This window comes from Triturus cristatus, chromosome 4_1 (genome assembly GCF_964204655.1).
Source record: "Triturus cristatus chromosome 4_1, aTriCri1.1, whole genome shotgun sequence".
NCBI classification, from domain to species: Eukaryota; Metazoa; Chordata; class Amphibia; order Caudata; family Salamandridae; genus Triturus; species Triturus cristatus.
Genome location: NC_140585.1, coordinates 337,251,739 through 337,265,130, shown reverse-complemented (window position 1 = coordinate 337,265,130; position 13,392 = coordinate 337,251,739).

Genomic DNA, 13,392 nt, shown 5'->3' with positions numbered 1-13,392 from the left:
CACTGTAACCCTTGTCTTGAGAAAGTAGAAAAAAGATTTGACATAGAATATAGAGACAGTGGAAAGCCTAGCAATTTCCTTACCAGCACAGTTTCTGTCAACGACTAGGAGGTGTCTTCTTAATCCTTGCAGCCTTTGTCTGGAAATTGCTTTCTTTCTCTACAATCTTGGACACCCCTTTTGCCCTTGGTAGTAAGTACAAATTACATAACCAGAAGGCTGTGGATTAAGCGTGACATAAGAAGGCAAACTTTAAGTTTGAAGTTATGTCATCTACCTTCCAAATATGGTTCAAAGGAGCCCTGGATTAAGTACTCTCACAAAAATACGTGACTAGATCGGGTGGTGCTAACCATTGGTTTATTGGGAAAAAGCACAGCAGTCACAGGATAGAAAGTAAATGAAGAGCACAATATTGCCAGAAGATCTTCAGCACAGGAAATATAATATTTGCTCTTGTAATAAAAAAAGATGTTTTATGTATCCAGAGTAAATGGACCACATCTCACTAAAGAGGTGTTTCAGATTTTTGAAGCATTATGATCCCTGCGATAGCTAGTTCTCTCATTATCGCCTAACAAGGATTGTGTGGTAATCTGTGACACTCTATGGTGTTCTAGATACTTCTATGATATACTTAATAAGATCCAAGATTCTATCAAGACTCTTGTATCCAATACCATGGAGTAAGAACCCTCTGATTCTAATAAAATACCCTCTTTCTTGGCAATTATGCCCCTGACGCCAGCTGACACCATTACCCTGATGAGACAGAAAGAAGTCTCATATTCCTGTCATGATGCCTGTCCAGAACATATCCTTAAAACCATTATTGAGGCTTCAGCTAACCCCCTTATTACTACGCTATGCCACCGTCAACAGCGTCTCTTGAAAAAGACACTGGGGTGTAGTGTCTTGACCCAATAATGACAGACACTATATACTTTTATCACAAGCTTTATTTAGTGCTTCTTGCTCGGTCCCCGTCCCTACTCTAACTGCCCCCTTCCTGCTGTGTCTCCTCCTCTTCCCTTTGGCCCCGTAGCTCCGCCCACCCAACTACTAGACTGCTCACTTTCTACATCTCCCCCTTTGTTAACAAAACAAGATAACTGACTTGTTCATAGTTCTTCAATTAGTCGTCTCGGCCTTTGAATGTCTCGTCGAGGTCGGAGGGATACGCTTCCGGCTTCAGACTCAGGCTCTACGTGAGTATCATGTCGCTGGACCGCGACTGCCGGTTCAGGCCTTTCTCTCCCCTCACTCTCTGGTCGTCTCATCATCTTCTGGAGTGACTCTCTCATGACTGGAGTACATTTTTGAAAGTGCGACACATTCCTGGTGATTTGTCTGCTGTCAGACTCTGCGGTCATAATGGTACCCTTTTGCTGAGTAATCGTCAAAGGCTCAGCTCTGAATTTACAGTCCGTTTTCCTTTGCTGTTCCTGTTTGACTATGACACAGTCCCCTTCATGTATGGATGGTGATTTTGCTCTCCTGCTAGCGTCCGCATATGACTTCATTTTGTCTTTTCCAATACGGTCAGCTGTCATTACTTCCTGATGAACACGGGCGGGTGACACCGCTCTCAGGGCGCCTCCCCAGGTAGGTATCCGGGTCCTGATGGTCGCCCAAGCATTAGTGTGGCAGGGCACTTTCCTGTGGTGGCATGCGGTGTTGTTCTATATGCCCTTAGGACTTAATTGAGAGCCACTTGAAGATCCCTTTTCTCGACTGTAGGCTGTTGAAAAGTCTTCTTTAAAGTGGCCATGAACCTTTCAATAGTCCCGTTGGCCTGCGGCCACAAAGGCGTGACTTTGCGGTGCTTGAAATTCAAATGCTTTGCGAATTCACCAAATTTGTGTCCATTAAAAGGAGGGCCATTATCTGTCTTGAGTTCGTTGGGAACACCCCATGCCGCAAACACTTCGTCTAACACCGCAATGGTGCTTGATGCACTGGTGGATGATACGAATTGGGCTAGTGGAAATCTTGAATATTCATCCATTATTGCCAGGACATATTTTCCCGATTGAAGAGGTCCATAAAAGTCCATGGCAAGTTCTTGCCACACTCCACTGGGCAGTTTTGTCATTTGCAGAGGAGCTGGAGGATCTCCTTGACTGACTAGTTGACATTGGGGGCAGTCTTTGAGGGTGAGTTCCACCATTTGATCTAAAAGCGGAATCCACACCCGCTCCCTGAGGGCTCTTTTTGTCGCGACCACTCCCCGGTGGCCTTCATGGGCGAGGTTGATGATGCCCTGACGTAATTGCGTCGGAATGACAATCTGTTGGTCCCTCAGTAAGAGATCTTCCGAGGTAGCAGAGAGTTCATCACTCACATGTCGGAATGCTTGCATTTCTTGTCGGATTGTGGGATCACTCCCTTCCTCTTCACTGTCATGTCTCCACCGATTAGTCTGCAGTCGGCGTAATACTTTCTGCAGGATGGCGTCTTGCGCAGTGGCGTCTTGAATGGCTTCCAGGGGAACTGCTGGTGGTTGAGCTTGGTCCACCACGAAGTGGATGTATTCCTCGGCCATCGATGATCGTGATGCCGGTGATGATTGAGGGTGTTGTGACATGTAGTCAGCCGGATTTGCTGATTTTCCCGGCTTGTGCAGTATCGTGTATGTATATTCCTGTAGACGCAAACCCCACCGCTCAATCCGAGGTGGCATCTTTGACCTGGGGTTTCCAAAGATGGTGACAAGCGCCTGATGATCGGTCACCATGGTAAAATGTTTGCCATAGATAAAGACATGGAAATGTTCGCAGGCCCATACAACTGCCAGACTTTCTTTTTCTGGTTGAGAATACGCCTTCTCTGTGTCCGACAAACTGCGACTGGCGTAAGCCACAATGTGCCGCTGATCGATGTCGTTGTCATACTGAGCCAAAATTGCACCCAGGCCCACTGGGCTAGCATCTACAGTTATCTCCGTCTTCCTCTTGGGGCTGAAATAAGCTAGGTTGTCGGCAGACTCAACCGCAAGTTTGATGTCTTGGAACGCCCGCCGCACTGAGGGGTCCAGACAAAAGGCTGTCCCTGCTTCGTGAGTGTTCTGAGAGGGTGACTAATCGTGGCATAGTCCTTTATGTATCTGGCGCAATAGCTGGTCATGCCCAGAAACGATTGAATGTCACTGACATCTTGGGGACTCTTAGTGTCATTGAGCGCCATCACTTTTTCAGGGTCAGGCTTCATCCCGGCTCCAGAGAACACATGTCCAAAAAATTTGAGAGTGGATTGATGGAATTCACACTTGTCTTTGTTTAGAGTCAGATTGGCTTCCAAGAGGGCATGACATACCCGATCCAGAGCCTTATCATGTTCCTGAACGTTTGACCCATACACGAGAATATCATCACTGTAGTTCAACGTGTTGGGTATATGGTGTATAGTCTGGCAGATGGCCTCTTGAAAGATCTCCGCAGCCGAGGAAATACCAAAACTTAACCGTTTGTACCGAAACAGCCCCAAGTGAGTTGCGAATGTTGTTATGTATCTCGATTTTTCATGCAACTCCAGCTGGTGGTATCCCTTGTTCAAGTCAAGTTTCGAAAATACCCTGGCACCATTTAATGCAGAGATCATTTCACTCAGATGGGGCACGGGGTGACGTTCCCTTTCGATGGCAGTGTTAGGGAGCCGCATGTCAACACATAGACGCACCTTTCCGGGGGTGCCTTTCTTCGGTACGATGACTACAGGCGACACCCATGGTGTAGGACTGTCGGTCCGTTCAATGATGTTGGTTGCTAATAGTTCTTGAAGTTCATCCTCCACTGCTTGCTGAAGGTGGAAAGGCACTCGCCTGGGATGTTGTGCTACAGGCCTTATCTGTTCATTAATGTGAAGTCGAATTTGGCATCTGTTCATCTTTCCCAGCCCGGTGAATAGCTTGGGGAATTTGTGTATAATGTCCGGGTCATCACTAACCCTGTATAGAATCTCAACTAGACGAAGGCGCTCCGCAGTGGGTAAGCTGAGAAGACAATCAGCCTCCGGACCCTCAATTACGTGTATGAATGCCGGCACAGACGTGGTCTGGTGCCTGAGTGTCGTTGGGAATTTTCCTAGACAGGGAAGGGGCTTCTTTGACATCCAGGTAAATACCCTGACATACGCTGGACTCAAAGGCGGCTGTGGCTTCATTTTCTTGTATTCCGTCACAGGGATATCATTTAGTGATGCTCCACTGTCCAGAACAAATTTCGTTGCGTGATTCCCCATGCTTATATTTAACCTCGGGTATTTCTTGAGTTGGTCAGGATCTGCTACCATACTAGCGTATTGAATAGTGTATTCTGATTCACGCGACCCTGATCGGGAATCCCTGGATGGCGACCTTCTCGACCATTGGGACCTCCTTGATTCTCTGCTGGAGTGCGAATAGCCTGAGGACGACTTCGGTCGATCTTGTACGGCTTTCACATGGTGCCGTCTGGTGTCAGGGCGAGATGGCCTTGTCCTTTCATTCCTTCTTTCCCTGCGATAGTCTCCACACATTGCTTTAAAATGATTCGTCCGTCCACATTTCCGACATTTCTGACCCATGGCCGGACAGGCATCTATGTGCGGAAAGTCATACCCGCACCGATAACATTTTCTTGAGCGATCTTGTTTCTTGTCTCTCCGGCCTGACTCGTGACACCTACGCTCTGTGTATTGATGGCGAGAGGACGGTCGGGATCTGTACTGTCGCTCTCTCGAGCGTCTGCGACTACTGCTGGCCTGCACTCGGCATGCCTGCTCTCTCCTTTCAGTGCGCCCAGTCTCCATGCTCTTGGCGTGTTCCTCCGCCTGATCGTAAACCCGGGTCATTTCCTCAATTTCATCCAGATTGTGACTCTTTCTTAATAATCTCCTCCTAAGCGTCTCGGATTGACAACCATCGATTATTTGCGATCTGATTGCATCATCGTTGAAAACGCGTCAAATTCGCAATACCTGGACAGTCGACGTAGCCTCGTTATGAATGTGCTCATCACTTCCTCCTTCCCTTGACGGGCTTGGTGAAAGGCATGTCTCTCGTAATCCACGTTTCGCTTATGTAGGAACTTCTTGTTCAGAGCGTCTCGCACCTTATCATAGGTTCCTGTGTCTGCCGTCGGCAGTTCTTTGATTAACTTGCTGATTTCTTTCCCCCCGAGATTGCGCAGTGCAATCACTTTGTCTTCATCCTCTGTCACTTTTGATCCCTTGATATAATCTTCAAAGTCCTCGAGCCATTCCTGACATCTGGGGCCCATGCTCCCTCCAGTCGTCAGCGTTAAAGGTTCTGGGGGGCGCAGATGTGACACCCCCGTCAGGAGTGGTTTGACTTCATTTCTTTGTGGAGAGTTGCGGTTCGACATCTTGACAGTACGCTTTTGTTTCTTTCTTGTCTATGCACGTGCTTGTTTGTTGTTTCTTATTTGCATTAACTTGTGCTTGTTTGTTAATTCATGCTTGCTTTGGCTTGTGCTTATTTGTTATTTCTCATTTACATTGACTTGTGCTTGTTTGTTAATTCACGCTTGCTTTGGATTGTGCTTGTTTACTTTTCAGGCCTTTTTCTCGATCAATGCTTGTTTGCTTGGCATTGCCTGACTTCCAAATGTCCGCTCATGAACTTCATAGGGGTGTCCTTCAAGGATGCCTGACTCTAAGATGGCCGCCAAACAGAAACTCTCATCCCCATGAGATTTGGCTGCATTCATTCTTCAAGCACACCGAGCTTCATTCGGCACTCACCGGCAGCCACTTCCACAGGCACCAGGGCTTCAGCAGTGTCTCGCACACCTTTTGGTCACTTCGCCTATCCAGGCAGGCTCGGGGTAAGCTCTCGACTTCTTCCTTCGTGCGCGTGCCGTTCCTCACGCATCGGGGTTGAGCTTTTCCGCTCTTGGCGTGCGACGGCGCTCTTTCTTCCGGGCACTTTCACAAGGCTTCAGCAGTGCCTCGGACACCTCCCGATCACCGGAGCAGCAGGCAGCATCGGGGTGGGCTCCCGATTTCTCCTCGTCACTCGCGTGCCGACTTGCACGCATCAGGGGTGAGTCGCACTTTGGCGCGAACCGGCGTTCTGCTTCAAACGCCCTCAGCGTTCGCTGACACTTCTCCTCGGGGCTCTACGCGACTAGCAACTCACAGAGCAGGTGCAATCACCACTGGCCTCTTGATCTGGGCGGTGGGCTTACTTCAGACACGTGTGTCACAACAGCGTTTTCTTCCTTCACGCTACAGGGGACGGGACGCTTCTTCCTGAGGTTCGGTGGGTGGTGGGCTACACCATCCCACCCTCGTCGCCAGTTGTAGTGTCTTGACCCAATAATGACAGACACTATATACTTTTATCACAAGCTTTATTTAGTGCTTCTTGCTCGGTCCCCGTCCCTACTCTAACTGCCCCCTTCCTGCTGTGTCTCCTCCTCTTCCCTTTGGCCCCGTAGCTCCGCCCACCCAACTACTAGACTGCTCACTTTCTGGGGTATATATTCACAAGAACGTGTGATAACTACCGCAAGAGTAGCTTAACACAACTCTCAACATCGCAGCCCATCGTGGGAAAATAACCCAGTGACAACGTAGAATTCACAACAAGGCGGTACCATGCGATAGTCTGCCGAAACCCCGGACAATGTCCGCGATACAACCACCTCGATGGAGATTAAAACACAAACCACAACACAAAAAAACCTGCGATGGGCCAAAGCGCGATGAGGAAATCAGCGATATGCAGCGGCAGGCCTGCAACACACACCTGGCAGGCGGGAAAAATCACCATAAAAGCAGAAAAAAACACCCAAACACAAACTGACCAACACCCAAGCACCATGGAGGCGGCCGGAGCAGGCGCAGGGGACAAGCGCAACCCCACAAGCACCCCGGACGACCACCCCGGGACCTCGGGGACAGGCAAGGACAAGAAGAAGAGGAAGACGAAGTTCAGTCCGCAGGCGAACAGGATCATAGTCACGGAGGTGATGGAACACCATCAACAACTGTTCGTTACCTCCAATGTGTCATAGGGCACCAAAACTGGAATATGGCGGGACATCGTGGACAAGGTGAATGCCGTCGGAGAGCACAAGAGGACAATGGACGAGGTCAAGAGGCGATGGAATGACATCAAGCGGAAGACCAAGGAGAAACTCGCAGCCAACCAGAAGGCAGCAATGCAGGCTGGAGGTGGGGGCCCAGCACCACACCTCATGCTGGATGACATGGAGGAGCTGGTGTTGACAGTCATCAGTGTAGATACTGTGGCCAGAGTTGGGGGACAGGACACTGCTCGACAGGACACAACACAACAAATCAGAGCACAGTGCACACCTTCAATGACTCTGGCTCATTGCCAAGATCCACAGAATGACACAATGTACAATGCCATGCCTGTCTGAATGTCAGCATGCGGCTACGTACATGTGGACACACTGCAATACACCATCTCCCCTTCACATTGCAGGGCCACCGTCAACACCCCCTGCAGAGCAGTCCCAGCCACTCTTCACTGATGACGAGGAGGACAACCCCAGTATCGAAGCACAAGCCCTCCAAGACCTCATTGACATCATCCGCGACTCACCTTCAGGATCAGGACTGACCAGCTGCATCGAGGAGACCCCACCCATCACCCAAACCACCCAGCAGGAGAAATCCATGGCCCCGGAAGTCTCCCAAGACCCCCAGGAACAAGACATGGCCTTCCAACGCCGCGTGCTGGAGGCCCAGAGGGAGACGGCTGAGCAGGTGCGGGTGGGGTTCAATATCATGGCCACCAAACTGGACGCCATCCATAGCCGTCTGGGCCTGCTCCATGGTCTCCAATGAGCCCTGACTGACATCGCTGGAGTCCTGACGCGGAGAGAAGAACACCTGTCTGCTCAGAGGGGCACCAGCGATACCAGCCGTGAGCTGGCACACATGTGGAGGCTCATGGAGGACGTGGTGCGGATGGAGGCGGAAAGGATGGCAGCCACCGCTGCACATCAGCGAAATGTAGCTGGGATCTACCATGCCCTGCAGACCATCATCATGTCATTGCTGCCATAAGGCGTGACACAGATGAATGCTGCTGTCCCCACACCATCCACATCTCCGCCCCCTGGTGTGCCATTGCCTCACAGTGTGGCAGACGTATCCACTCCGGCACCTAATTTAATTGTGGGTTTATATAGCGCTAGAATCGACTCCCGGAGGAGTATCTCCGTGCTTCGACCGCTGGGGAACCCGTCCTGGCTCACTCTGAGAGATGGTCCCTAATGGGTATCTCTAAGGTGCAACCAAGCATCCCCGGCGGTCTGGGGGGGCCATTGTGAAGATGAGGCAAGCTAATGCCCAGAGTTGCCGAGTGTGGTCCCTGACTGGAGTAGGCACCGAGGCGAGAATTATCAAGCCCGCTGACCCTGGTCCACGACCCTGCCGCGTCGGGAATCGAACCCTGGTCCCGGGCCGTCCTCTGCTTACGGGTCTGCCGCCTCTAACCAGTGAGCCACACCTCTCCACACACCTAATGTGTCAGTGGCACACAGTGCCTCAGCCGGTACTGCAACACCTACAGGTGGGGCAGAGAACACATTCAGGGACGAGGGTGTGGATGGGTTTGTCACCAGGAGGCACTAGCATCCATTTCCGCCACCTGGCCTGTTTCTGCTTGGTTCCGCACATGGCCTCATGACCTTCCACTGACCCCCGATACACTCCGATGCACTCACCTTGGACAGCGACATGGACTGCCATATCCTGTTTGATGACCAATGACATGGCGACTAGACTGCAGACTGTACCCTTCCTTTTCCGCAGTACTTGTCATCCCCGGATGGAGCCTAGCTGGCCCTCCACGGGCCCATATTGTGTAGTGTGCTCGGCATTGCCCTGTACCACTCCAGCTGCAAAACTGCCCTGGATGTGCAATAAACATCCAGTGACGCACTGCTGTGTCATGTCTTTCATCATTCATGTATGAATGTGTGGATGAATGTTGGAACAGTGATTTCCCTTGCGTCAATGATGCTTATCCTGTGGGATGCCAGTCAGAGGGTGCTACATTGCATATTGTGCACCGGGTCCCGTGAACACTACAACAGGGACACACGCATCAGTCACTTCCCTGTCCGGACATGGACTGAACCACGCTCAGAGCCCACGAGTCATTGCTGCAAGCCCTGCCCTGGTCCGGTGTACGGCAGACCAGACCACTCCGCTAACGTTCCGAGGAGGGTCCCTCATTGCTACCCTTCACAGGCGTACTCGCTGGTGGTGTGCAGGTCACTGGTCTAGTTGTCAGCATGTCACAGCCACTCCCTGAGGGCAGGTTTGCATGTACACCACACCCATCCGGCACAGGCGTAACAGGCTATGTGACTTCACCTACATAAGGGCCCGACTACATCACATTCTCCTCTGCCAGTGGTGACAGGATGACGGACGCTCCACAGATCGCAATCATGAAAGGGCCCATGAGTTGTTGCGCACAGGGTTAGTGGCACCCGAGTCCTTGCGGCTGTCACAGGCCTACCATCACGTGGCACTGACTGGGGTTGCACAGGGTTAGTGGCACCCGAGGCCTTGCGGTCGTCACGGGCCTACCACCACGTGGCGCTGACTTGGGTTGCACAGGGTTAGTGGCATCCAGAGCATTGCGGACAGCACCTCACAACGGGACGGTGACTTTGGGTGAACTGAGTCAGTGGCACCTTAAGCTGTTACGCGGGTGTGCAGCCTGCAATGATGCCCTGTCCCGGTGGTCCGGACAGCTCAGGCTTTGTGTTCCCTGCTGGAACGGAGTGTAGGCCAGAGCCAGCGGGCAGCGCGGGCCTACTGCCACGTGGTTTCGCTTCCGGGATCCCAGAGTTAGTGGCACCCACTGGGCTGAGTGGGTGTGCAGCCTGTGATAATGCCGGCTGCACTGGTATGTCCAATGCCATGGAGTAATCAAGACCCAGCACCAAACGTGAGACCTGGTGGCCTGCGGAGTGCGGCTGCATGGTGTGGAGAGTGGCATGTCCGCGGGCCTCAGGCTTTTGACTTGCAGTGGCACATGGTGGGACCTCCTGCCTACACGCCGGTGGAGGAAGGTGAGCAGTGAGGCCTGGTTGTGCATTGGCAGGCATGCTCCGATGGGCGGCGGAAGGGGCTGTGGTGCCTCTGCCTGGGTGTGCATTGGTGGGTAGGCGTTATTGTCTTGTGCAAGTGTGTGTATTGTGCCAATCATGTATCTGGACTCTGTTTCAGATGACGGCTCTGTATCAGATGTGTGACCGGGTGTACTGCTAAACATACCGGCAAGTGGTTGGAGACACACCGGAGGCAGCAGGTGAGCAGTGTGGCCTGGGTGCGCAGGGGTGGCACTCTCTCTCTCTCCCCCTCTCTTCTCTCTCTCTCTCTCTCTCCCCCCCTCTCTTCTTCTCTCTCTCCCCCTCTCTTCTTCTCTTTCTCTCTCTCTCCCCCACTCTTCTTCTCTCTCTCTCTCTCTCCCCCTCTCTTCTTCTTTCTCTCTCTCTGTCTCTCTATCCCTCTCTTCCTCTCTCTCACCTTCGCTCTCTCTCTGTCCTTTGATGAGTGCAGGACACACCTTCTCATCATGATTTTTGTCTTGCAGGCTGTGACCTACGGATTGTCCCAAGGGGAGCCATATTGTGTCTTAATTTAATTTCAGTGTTCCTTTTAATAAAGTTTCATTTGTTGCTTCGGAAGTGAATGTGTGATGCTCATTTCTGTGACGACACATGCATGTCACCAGTTGTGACATAAAGCGGATTGTTTTGAACATGTTTAGGTGTAGCTGATGTGGCATGTCTTTGGTCGGGGGTGCCGGGGAGTGGGGTCCTGGGGGTGGTGGCGGAGTGTGTTGTTGCCCTTTCGGCCCTCCGGGCTGCATGTTCAGTCACCCGGGTGCATCTGTTGGTCCTCAGGTGTGGCTGTGGACTGTGATCCCTTTTGTGGTGCAGGCTGTGGTCCGACTTTGCACCAGGTCAGAGCAGGTGTTATTTTCCTGCTGCTAACGCGCCTTATCGCCTGTTTTGTGTTCTTATCGCAGTTCTGTCTGGTCGTTGTGAATGTTGTGGAGTGGTGTTGACACGGCTTTTGGCACGGGAACGCCTACTCTGCATCTCATTAGCGATAGTTGCGGGGGTCATCTGTAGCAATGTTTTTTGCAGCTGCTATTGTGGGTAAACTGGTGCTGTGGGCTGTTAACACCAGCTTGTGATTGGGACGATAAGTTTATCGCCGTTCCTTGATAATATGGCCCTAGGTTACATCACTTCAGCCCTTCATCACTTCAGCCCAATCTCACATCTGCCTTTTCTTGCAGAGTTATTAGGCCCGGAATAGGTCGTACTAGCTTTCAAGGGTGCAGTTTAACATGCAGCTCTTAAGGAGAACTGGGGTTACACTTTTTCACATACGCTGGTGACAACTGTATCTTCTTGTGGATTCTCCCCTAAATCCCAGTGCGTCGGTAACATTAAAAGCCTTCCTTGCTAACATTTCCCCCTGGATGTCAGGCAACGTCGTGAACATGACCCAGAGACTGAAAAACACATGCACAACAACAAACCCCTCTGGGCTGTGGATTTCTGTCTTCCCATGCCCTTATCTATGGCAAGGAATGTGGCCATTTTTAAGTAAAACTAAATTGGCCAGGTGCTGCTCCAAGGGTTTAGTTCCGAAGTCAAGTCATTATCAGATCTGCGAGCTACATTGGGCACTGCTGTTCTTGTCAGTGCCGTCGCACCAGTCCTGTCCAGTGCCTGGGGCAGTCCCAGTGCATGCTGACTCCGATGCCATAGATGCAGAACACAGCAGCCCGGACTGATGCCAAGACCTATCACTGCAAACACATTCTCCCACTCTGGCCTTAGATGCATTGGCTGTTTTGCATCGAAGCACTAAATGTAAGGCTTTTTGTGTGTTCCATGAGCATGTTAGGGTACGAGCCCATGCTTCCTGCTTAATTAATTGCAATCCTACATGCCTATCCAGCACCTAGGGTCAGTGATTGTTCTGTCTCTACAAGAGTTCGTAATTCTACACTGACGTGCACTCATACCACCGTCTCACTGCTGAGTCATCCACAGGGATCTTAGAATGGTCTTCTATGTTGTCTTACATCATGCACTCACAGCACACAAGTGATTTGCTTGCAGAGTTCGCATAATACACATAGTGTGATTCAAAAACGACTTTGCTTGCAAGGTTGGAAAGCCTATCCCTTTGCCAATAGGGAGAGAAGTTTGTAAACTTAGGACCCGATTACTAGTTTGGAGATCCATAGGACTGCCAAACTCACGGTGGAGGTGCAGTGGCGGTCGTGGACTGCTGCACCAGTGGTACGACCGCCGTATTACGAGTACGGAGGTCAGACCGTAATAGGACTGCAGCAACCACCAGGGATCATCCCTGGCGTTGGCTCAGCTGTCTCAGGGCCACGATATGCTGGCGGTGCTGCTGCGGCACCACCAAGCATATTATGATCTTCCTTACATCCACCATTTTCATGGCGGTGAGCCTGCCATGAAAAGGGTGGCGTTGAGGAATCTTAAGGGGCCCTACAGTGTTTCCTCAGGGCCATGGGATGCATGCCCAGGGCCACATGGTTTGCCCCACTGTCTTCATGCACCCACTTTCCTGCACGACATGGACTTTAAAGTCCATGTCATGCAGAAACAGGTTCTGGAACTCCCATTGTGGTGCCTTTTTAATAGGCACCACCGTGGGCACACCCACGGACAGCCCGCCAGACTGTGAGATAACTCCTAATCTGACAGGCGGGTGGCAGTGAGGTTTGGCTGTGTGGGAGTGGAACGGTGGCGAGGCGTCCTGCTCGTACAGATCCAAACTCATAATTAGGCCCGTAGTGTGGCTTCACCAAGGCTTCCTTTAGATTTAGCCAACCCTATTGCCTGCAGTTGAATGTCCCACCCAAGAGGGAAAGGACTTCTGGATTCATAGAATTGTTTGCCCGCCTCCACTAACTCAGGGATGGCCTTAGCCAGAGCGACTTCCAGGAAACATGATCACCCCTGCTATGAAGCCACTATTTGCATACTCCATTTAGAGACATTCAGCTGCTGAGATCGGCAGTCATAACTACAGTAAGCAGCTGCCCGGTGGCACGCCTGTGTGACCCGACTAGCAGCAGGAATGTTTCTGCTGTCCTGCAGGGTGTATTTATCATTCCTTGTTCATTGCTAGTTTCACACTTCACAAAGTTTAAAAGCATATTATGCAAAGTTGCAAGGCATTAAACTTTGCAGCTTCACTCCCTCCTATTCTGACCTGCAACAGGCACAGCTTTCCCAATACTGAGACATCTAAAGAGCTCTCAGGGCACGGGTGGTGGCTGTTAAACTTTAAACGTCCCACTTAAATGCCCACCCAAACTGCATCAAGCAAGCA